The sequence below is a fragment of the Bison bison genome, unplaced genomic scaffold (genome assembly GCF_000754665.1).
Source record: "Bison bison bison isolate TAMUID 2011002044 unplaced genomic scaffold, Bison_UMD1.0 scf7180017864291, whole genome shotgun sequence".
Lineage (NCBI taxonomy): Eukaryota > Metazoa > Chordata > Mammalia > Artiodactyla > Bovidae > Bison > Bison bison.
The window spans coordinates 4,905,853-4,914,066 of NW_011494863.1; the positions used below are offsets into that span (position 1 = coordinate 4,905,853).

General features: G+C 39.7%; 1 pseudogene; it reads left to right on the plus strand.

Annotated features, from left to right (window-relative positions):
• Window positions 1-3,110: 3,110 nt before the first annotated feature.
• LOC104996385 overlaps window positions 3,111-8,214 on the plus strand; it is an 86,404-nt pseudogene continuing 81,300 nt past the window's right edge.

Genomic DNA, 8,214 nt, shown 5'->3' on the forward strand with positions numbered 1-8,214 from the left:
CTTGGAGAATTTTGAGCATTACTTTACTAGCGTGTGAGATGAATGCAATTGTGCGGTAGTTTGAGCATTCTTTGGCATTGCCTTTCTTTGGGATTGGAATGAAAACTGACCTTTTCCAGTCCTGTGGCCACTGCTGAGTTTTCCAAATTTGCTGGCATTTAGATTACTGAGTTGAAAAAAATCAGCAGACCTGGGCTCACATTTCTACATAGTCTCAAAGTGGTGGAACTGAGCATCCAAGCCAGCATGGCCTGTTTTACTTATTTGTATTACCTTCCTTGCCTTAGAAAGCCATGAACTCCTTTGTCCTGGCCCAATTCTGGTTTGGCCACTTACAGTCATGACTCTCTGATCATATCACTTAAGGCTTTCAAATCTTTTAATCTTTCTAGTGGAGATAATACTTTACCACAGTGCTGGGAAGGTTAGGTAAGACATTGTAGGTAGAGTGCTTAGCTCAAGGCCTGGCACATATTCATACATATTAACCACTATCATCATGAATGTTGGTCTTACTGAACAAACCTGTCCAAATCCTTTTATCACCTCTCTTTTAATATAAATGAGGATATATGAAAATGATGACCATAGATATGAGCCTCCTACTGCTCAAATCTTTTGGGTCACTGGATGTAGTTTGGAACAGTCAGATTATGTAATTTGCCTAAAGCCATATATAAACTGGGCAACTGTCTATTTCAATTAATCACCATAAGGAGACAGAGCTGAAAACTAAAGAGTTCCATAGAGAAGTGCAATGGTGTGGGGCAGGCCAGAAGTGGTTTAGAGGTCCATGGCTCCATCTGTTAGGTAAGAACACCCACTAATCACCCCTGAGAGTGCATGCAATATAGTGAAAGGACATCACAGATGGGAGACATTCAAATCACATCTCCATCACCACCAGCTAACTTCAGTCATAGAATTACTATAAGTTTTGAGTTTCTTTTTATAATCCATAAGACAGAGATAGTGGCAACCTATCCTGCAGAGCTGTTGTGAATATTAATTAAAATAATGAGCACTTAAATACTTAGCACACAGTAAGTGCTCAAAACACAGTAATTATAAATAAGAGAGTAAATTACAATTGGTCGTCTATTGAAAATAGTTAAAATCTTTATTGAAAAATAATAATCCTCAAGAGTTTAAGAAAACTAACTGGTAAACTAAGGCAAAATGTGATACATATAACCTTACATTAGTGTCATGTACTTTTTGAGCCCATTATAATTACCATTATTTACTGATCACTATTTCCATTAATGCCTCATTACTCCCAATGACATTATTGATAATGTTTCAGGGGGTTTGTTTGATTTGTATTCAAAAGTTGTGATGCATGGTCTCTTCCTAATATGTGTGGTATTGTGCTTCCTTTTAATTATAATTCAGATGTAAAATTCTGCTTTAGCCTTCTGTTCTACTTCAGTCTAGTTCTAACTGATTAGAACTGAGAATTACAAATTCTATGTGTACATTCTATTTAAAATACTCTGGCACCCAGCTGCTTGAAGTGACCTGGTCACTGCTTGCAAATGAATGTGTCTTGATTCTCAAAGTGGCCAGTGTGTTTGTTCAGTCAAGTCTCTTTTCCCCTGAGCAGTCTTACTTCTAAAGCCTCTCTTTCTTTTAAAATTTTGCTATAACGGAGGCTAAGGACAGCATTTTATCCACCTGGGATACTACCTGTAGTAATAGAATCAGATGGTGACTCTCCAGCATCACACAACGACAGTGAGAAGGTGAATTAACTCATGCAGGGCTGACATTTATATATTTGTATAATGAAGGTCAGAGGGGCCAAATTGCAAGTGTGATTTCCTACACAACCAATTATGTCTGTGATGAAAACATCCTCCTCTACTGACGTAAGTCGTGAATGAATTCCCTTGCCCTGGGAAACTAGGGTGGCTATTTCTCTGCTCCTCAGAACACATATCTGAGCAACCGGCTTGTGAGGCTGGTGCCTTACCAGTGTCATTTTTGTGTGCAAAGGCTCAGCTTTTCCTTTCCTGTGACCATGTCCCAGTGTCTTTCTGAGCTCTTATAACTTTTATTAGGTTCCTAAAAGATTGAAGAGAATATATTTTAAATGTTTGTTAAAGTCAAAGTCACTCTGAATTTCCTTCTCATATCCATAAAGTTTTATGAGACTCCTTATTTTGAAGACTTGCAAAGTAAGAATACTTGTCTTAAAACAAGACAGAGCTTTTTATTGCTCCTTTGCAGAGCAAGAACTCCCCAAGGACACTGTCCTACAGATCTCATGCTTCACTCTCCAGTTTCCAGGAAGGCTGTCAATTGGCCAGACTTATCCCTGGGTTCCTTTCCACTGCCTCCTCTCTCCATTTGTTCATTCTCTTTTTCTTTCCTTTTCCCATGCTCACTAAGAGGAGAATGGGAAACCCTCTCTTTTTACAAGATAATGATATTCAAAGCTGGAGTGGATATCTGCTGATTTTGCTTGTCTATCATCTTTGTGCTCTAGTAGCAGAACCTCTTTTTTTTCCATTTGGTAATCCATCCATGTGATTTTGGTACAGCTATCAACCAAACAGAAGTGGAGACATGACCCAGTCAGGATACCATGCCTTGGACCCACAGCAGTTTCAGAAGTGGGCGTTGATGGATATAGGACAAACAGGGACCTGGAGAGAGAGTTTCAAGCTATTTGGAATCACTAGCTATGGAGACTCATGTGGTTGCTGGAGAAACAGCTTACCTGTTTCACTGGAAACTCACCATGAGAATGATAAAACCAAAGTTGCTATGACTATATTTACTGTCAGAGTCAAAGATGAAAGAGGGAAATCTCACAGCATTTTAGTTCTTGGAATAGCCAATATGTGGGGCCAGCCTCTTATTTTCAACTTCCACATTCTGGGAACCAACAAAATGTCTTTTAGTGTAAGCTAGTTGAGTTGCATTTCTGTTATTTACAACTAAAAAAGCCCAGATTCTTTTACAGCTTTAAGAATTTTGCCATTTAGTGAGGAAATGCATCATTATAGAGGAGGAAGGCAGATTGTAATAAGTGCACAGGAGGGACCTGAATAAATCACATAGAGGGCATATAACACAGACGATTAATTCTGATTGAGGACACCATGAAAATCCACAGTGGAGGAAGACAGCATTACAGCTGGGTGTTGTACAGTAAGTGGAATTTCTGGTGCTGTGAGGAGGCGGCATGGAAGGAAGTGGTACCAACAAATGGTATCACGCTTGGAAGGTACGGCATGAGGAAAGGCATGGCATGTCAGAGGACTGATGAGTGGTTCAATGGGGCAGGACCTAATGTACGTGGATGTATGTCTGAAGCAGGTAGTCAGTGGGCTGGAGTGAGTCACCTTTTGGTAACCTTTGCAAACCATTCTAAGAAGCAAACTATTATTCTCTAAGCAGGGGGAAGCTGCTGATGTTTTCCATAACAGGATTAACATGACTAGATGTATGTTTCAAGAAGAAAACTCCACCTCCCTCCCTGGGCTCAGTCATGATTTTCTGGAGGATGGCCTCCCTGGATTCCCTGATTCAATTCACTGCCTCTATTATCTGTTCCAGGCATCTCATCTCACTTATGCAAAGGTACAAAACCTGAGCAATAATTTCTGAAACAATTCTGAGACTTAATCTAGGATAAGGTTAGGGAAGATGACACACCCTCGTCATCAAGTTTAAGGGCACTGGCACCAGCTGGGTGACTTAGGCATATCACTTGATGTAGTGTACCCAGTTGATGCCTCATCCAGATCCTCGATCCAAGGTAGGTGCATGCATCTCACCACTGATATTGATGAGGATGATGTTGATACTGGTGATGAGTTTTGGCTGCTACAGCTCACAGACTCTGCCCTTTACCAGAGGACAGCCTGAATCCCAACCCCTGCCTGCAGCCAATGACCAACTGATGTGGAGTACAAATGCCAAACATCCATGCTGTGTATCAGTTTAAACTGTGGTGTTTATTATTCATGCTCTAGGGTTCTCCCATGATTCCTTGCTTCTCTCATTTCCTTAATAAATCACTTACACAAGAAAACCCATCTCAGGCTCTGCTTCTAGGAACCTGACCTAAGACATATGACCTTATTTGTAAAATTGACCTTATTGTAAGTCTTAAATTGTTAATGTCAGTAACAAATAAGTAAAAATTAGTTGATATAATTAAGTAAAATTAGATGTATGTTAATATAAGGGAGGAATTGTGCTGGAGGAAGCACAAGCTAGAATCAAGATTGCCAGGAGACATATCAATAACCTCAGATATGCACATGACACCACCCTTATGGCAGAAAGTGAAGAGAAACTAAAGAACCTCTTGATGAAATTGAAAGAGGAGAGTGAAAAAGTTGACTTAAAGCTCAACATTCAGAAAACTAAGGTCATGGCATCTGGTCCCATCATTTCATGGGAAATAGATGGGGAAACAGTGTCACTTTATTTTTGGGGGCTCCAAAATCACTGCAGATGGTGATTGCAGCCATGAAATTAAAAGATGCTTACTCCTTGGAAGGAAAGTTAAGACCCACCTAGACAACATATTAAAAAGCAGAGACTTTACTTTGCCAACAAAGGTCCGTCTAGTCAAAGGTATGGTTTTTCCAGTAGTCATGAATGGATGTGAGGGTTGGACTATAAAGAAAGCTGAGTGCCAAAGAATTGATGCTTTTGAACTGTGGTGTTGGAGAAGACTCTTGAGAGTTCCTCGGACTGCAAGGAGATCCAACCAGTCCATCCTAAAGAAGATCAGTCCTGTGTGTTCATTGGAAGGACTGATGTTGAAGCTGAAACTCCGGTACTTTGGCCACCTGATGTGAAGAACTGACTCATTTGAAAAGACCCTGATGCTGGGAAAGATTGAGGGCAGGAGGAGAAGGGGACAACAGAGGATGCGATGGTTGGATGGCATCACCAACTCAATGGACATGTGTTTGGGTAGACTCCAGGAGTTGGTGATAGACAGGGAGGCCTGGCATGCTGCGGCTCACGGGGTCGCAAAGAGTTGGATACGACTGAGCGACTGAACTGAACTGAATATAAGGGAAACAGAATATTGCCTGGAATATAGCAGGTGTTAGGTAATATTTGTTTTTATTAATGTTATAATATTACTTCTTCAAACATTTCAGATCTTACCAGATTTCCTCTCCCTCTTTACTTCTCTTCTACAAATATTTGAGTGTTTATTGTATACTGGGCACTGTTCTAGGGACAAATTTGGGCAAGTTACCAAACTGAGCCGCAGTTTACTCATTTGTAAAACAGATACTCTAAGTCTAATACATAGGATAGTGGTGAAATTAAATGATAAAATGTTTATAAAACACTTAGCTCATATCTAGTGAGCATTCTATAAACTTTTCCTTTTTGATCCCTTTCTGCTAATCATTTTCCAGCATGTAAATAGCAGACACAACCAGAGGGGTATTATTTACTGGTTGTAGACTCCATTTGACAGATATATTATTCCTACATTTAAAGCATTAGTAACAGAACTTCTCTAACAATGATAACCTTGCTTTTCCCTATTAAAGCACTGTGATCCCTGCATATATTATTGTAATGTACATGCTGCCCTGGTGGGTTAGTGTAGAGAACCCACCTGCAAATGTAGGAGATGTGGGTTCAATTCCTGGGTCGGGAAGAACCCCTGGAGGAGGAAATAGCAACCTACTCAGTTTTCTTGGCTGAAGAATTCCATGGACAGAGAAGCCTGGTGGGCTCTAGTCCATGGGGTTGCAAAGAGTTGGACACAACTGAGTGACTAAACAACAACAATGCTGCAATATACATATTGTCAGATCACAAAGAGATATTAAGTGCTATGCTGTGAACTGCCATCAAGGCGTCACTTTGAGCAGGTTAGTGGTTGCCTCTATGTCAAAAGTCCATACTCAGCCCTCTGCAGGCACGGCTCATAGTAATGAGAATGTGGCCATGATGAATGCCTGCATGCTGAAAGCCAGTCCAGAGAACAGAGGTGAATTTGAGCGTAAAGCAGAATTTGAATCCAGTTATGTAAGTGGTGCTTTCAGTTCCCTTGATCTTTGTGAAGAAAAAAAAAAAAAAAAAGGGGGGTGTTTTTTTCTTTCATTCTGCCTCTTTCTGTGCAAGTTCAGGATTTCATAGTTTTCCTGGGCTGCTTTTGAGGTCTGCCACAGCTTAAGTGAAAGAAACAGAAAATGACTGAAATTTCTCTTGGATTCCAGCAGAAAGCAGACAGAAATTAGCACAGCACTGGGTGAATTTGATGTGTTGAGACTGAGGATCAGACTATACCCTATATCATATGCTCTATGATATTTTTTTTAATGTCAAACATACAAGATAGTCAATGGAGTCCAAAATGCACTGTTTTTGTTTTCTTTTCTTTTTCAGTCATGACTCCTCACAGTGATCTGTTAAGACAGTACATATTTCTTTTGATTTATACAATCCAAATAAATGCTGTCTATCATCACAGTGATTATCGTGTTTAAATAGTTGGGATGTAAATATTTTTTAACCTGAATTTCTTTCTTGATATTTGGGCTTCTGCCGGTTTTTTATTCTTTCATGTAATTAGGTGACTTAATTGAAAAGATGAAAAGACAATGCCACTAACTGAATTAAAAAATAGATATGAATATAAGATGGGATGGCTAGAAATTAATAAGGAATTGTTTTGAAACTGCAATAAGTTTTGAAATTTATATTCAGTTACTTACAGTACTTGCTCTAGAAACCTACATCTGAGGAGAGTTGAAAGAAAGATCATCATCATCATCATCATGTTTTTATATATTGTCCCTTTCTTCCCAAGGACTAAAAGTACTTCAGAAACATTGTAGCTGAATCAATAGAAGAAAGGGAGTAGGTCTAATGGTGAACAAGCGGGGACCCAAATGGGGACACAAAAACACAAATAGCGCAGGACCAAGAGGGTGAACTGCTGTTATAGTCTTTATAGTAAAACAACTCTCTGTGTATTTTATTATATATTAATTAAATATTTTATATTTTCTTTTATATATTCGTTAAACATAGTATCTGCTATGTGCAAATCTCTGAACTAGGTACAATGGAGAGGAAAAAATCAGAATCTTAAGGATCTTGTGCTCACACATGTTAGACCACAGCTAAGGGCATGGGTGGGCTCTGTGAGAAAATCTTTGAGGGTGTCTGAATATGAAACTACAAGCTTCCAGGCTCCACCTGCTGCACCAAAATGAAAACTTCACCTAGTAACTAAATCCATGTAAGAGAGTCTTACCTGCCAAGTCTGGAGCTAGGAGAGCAGAGAGGCTCCTCTCAGTATATACTGTTCATCCTTCTACCCCTTCATTCATTCACACGTCCACTTAATAAATTCTTGTCAATCATGGTGAAAAGTCGTGCCCTGGGTATTGAGCAAATAGGACTTGTGCGAGGAGCTGAGAACAGAGGGGTGGATCAGAAAGAGTTGTGACGCTTATGTTCTGATGGGGGAAATGGACATTTAACAATTATCACACAACTCATTAATTGTACCTATGATAGGGAAGAACAAATCTGACTCCATATTACATCCATTCCTTTTACTTTAACCTTTGTGCTTCATTGCTTGTGCTTAGTCATGCTGGCTCTGAACCTTTTGTAAAAGTGTGTTGCCTATAGCCTGAAATTTAGCCTATTCTCAGGGCTTTGACTTTTAAGAGTCCATGCATACAGAGATGAAAATTTGAAGAACAGAGAATAACATCTGTCTTGTTGGAGGTTTGTAGGAACATGTCCTGACTTGACCTCAGTGGACAGCTGCAAGACAAAGGTTTCCAAAACCAAGAAATTTGCAACAATTAACCATGCCCTCCCTTCACCATGCCTTTAAAAACGCTTTGTTGAAACCCTTCAGGGAGTTAGGGCTTGGGGGCATGATCTACCTGTCTCCTTGGATGGCCCTACAATAAATCTTTCTCTGCTCCAAACTCTGACATTTCAGTCTGTTTGGCCTCACTGTGCATTGGGCATGTGAACTTGCATTACATAACAGTACTTGTGATAAGAGCTTCAAAGAAGAAATATAGATTGAAAAGAGGAGTGTGGATGAAGGAGGACACTGAGAGAATCATGAAAACATTTAAAGGAAGTAAAAGTGGCCAACTGAGGCCTGTACCAGCTAGCTAGTGAAGAGAAAGTTAAGGTGCAGGGAAGTAAAGGAAATGGGTTGTTAAATGTCCCAAAGAGTGCACC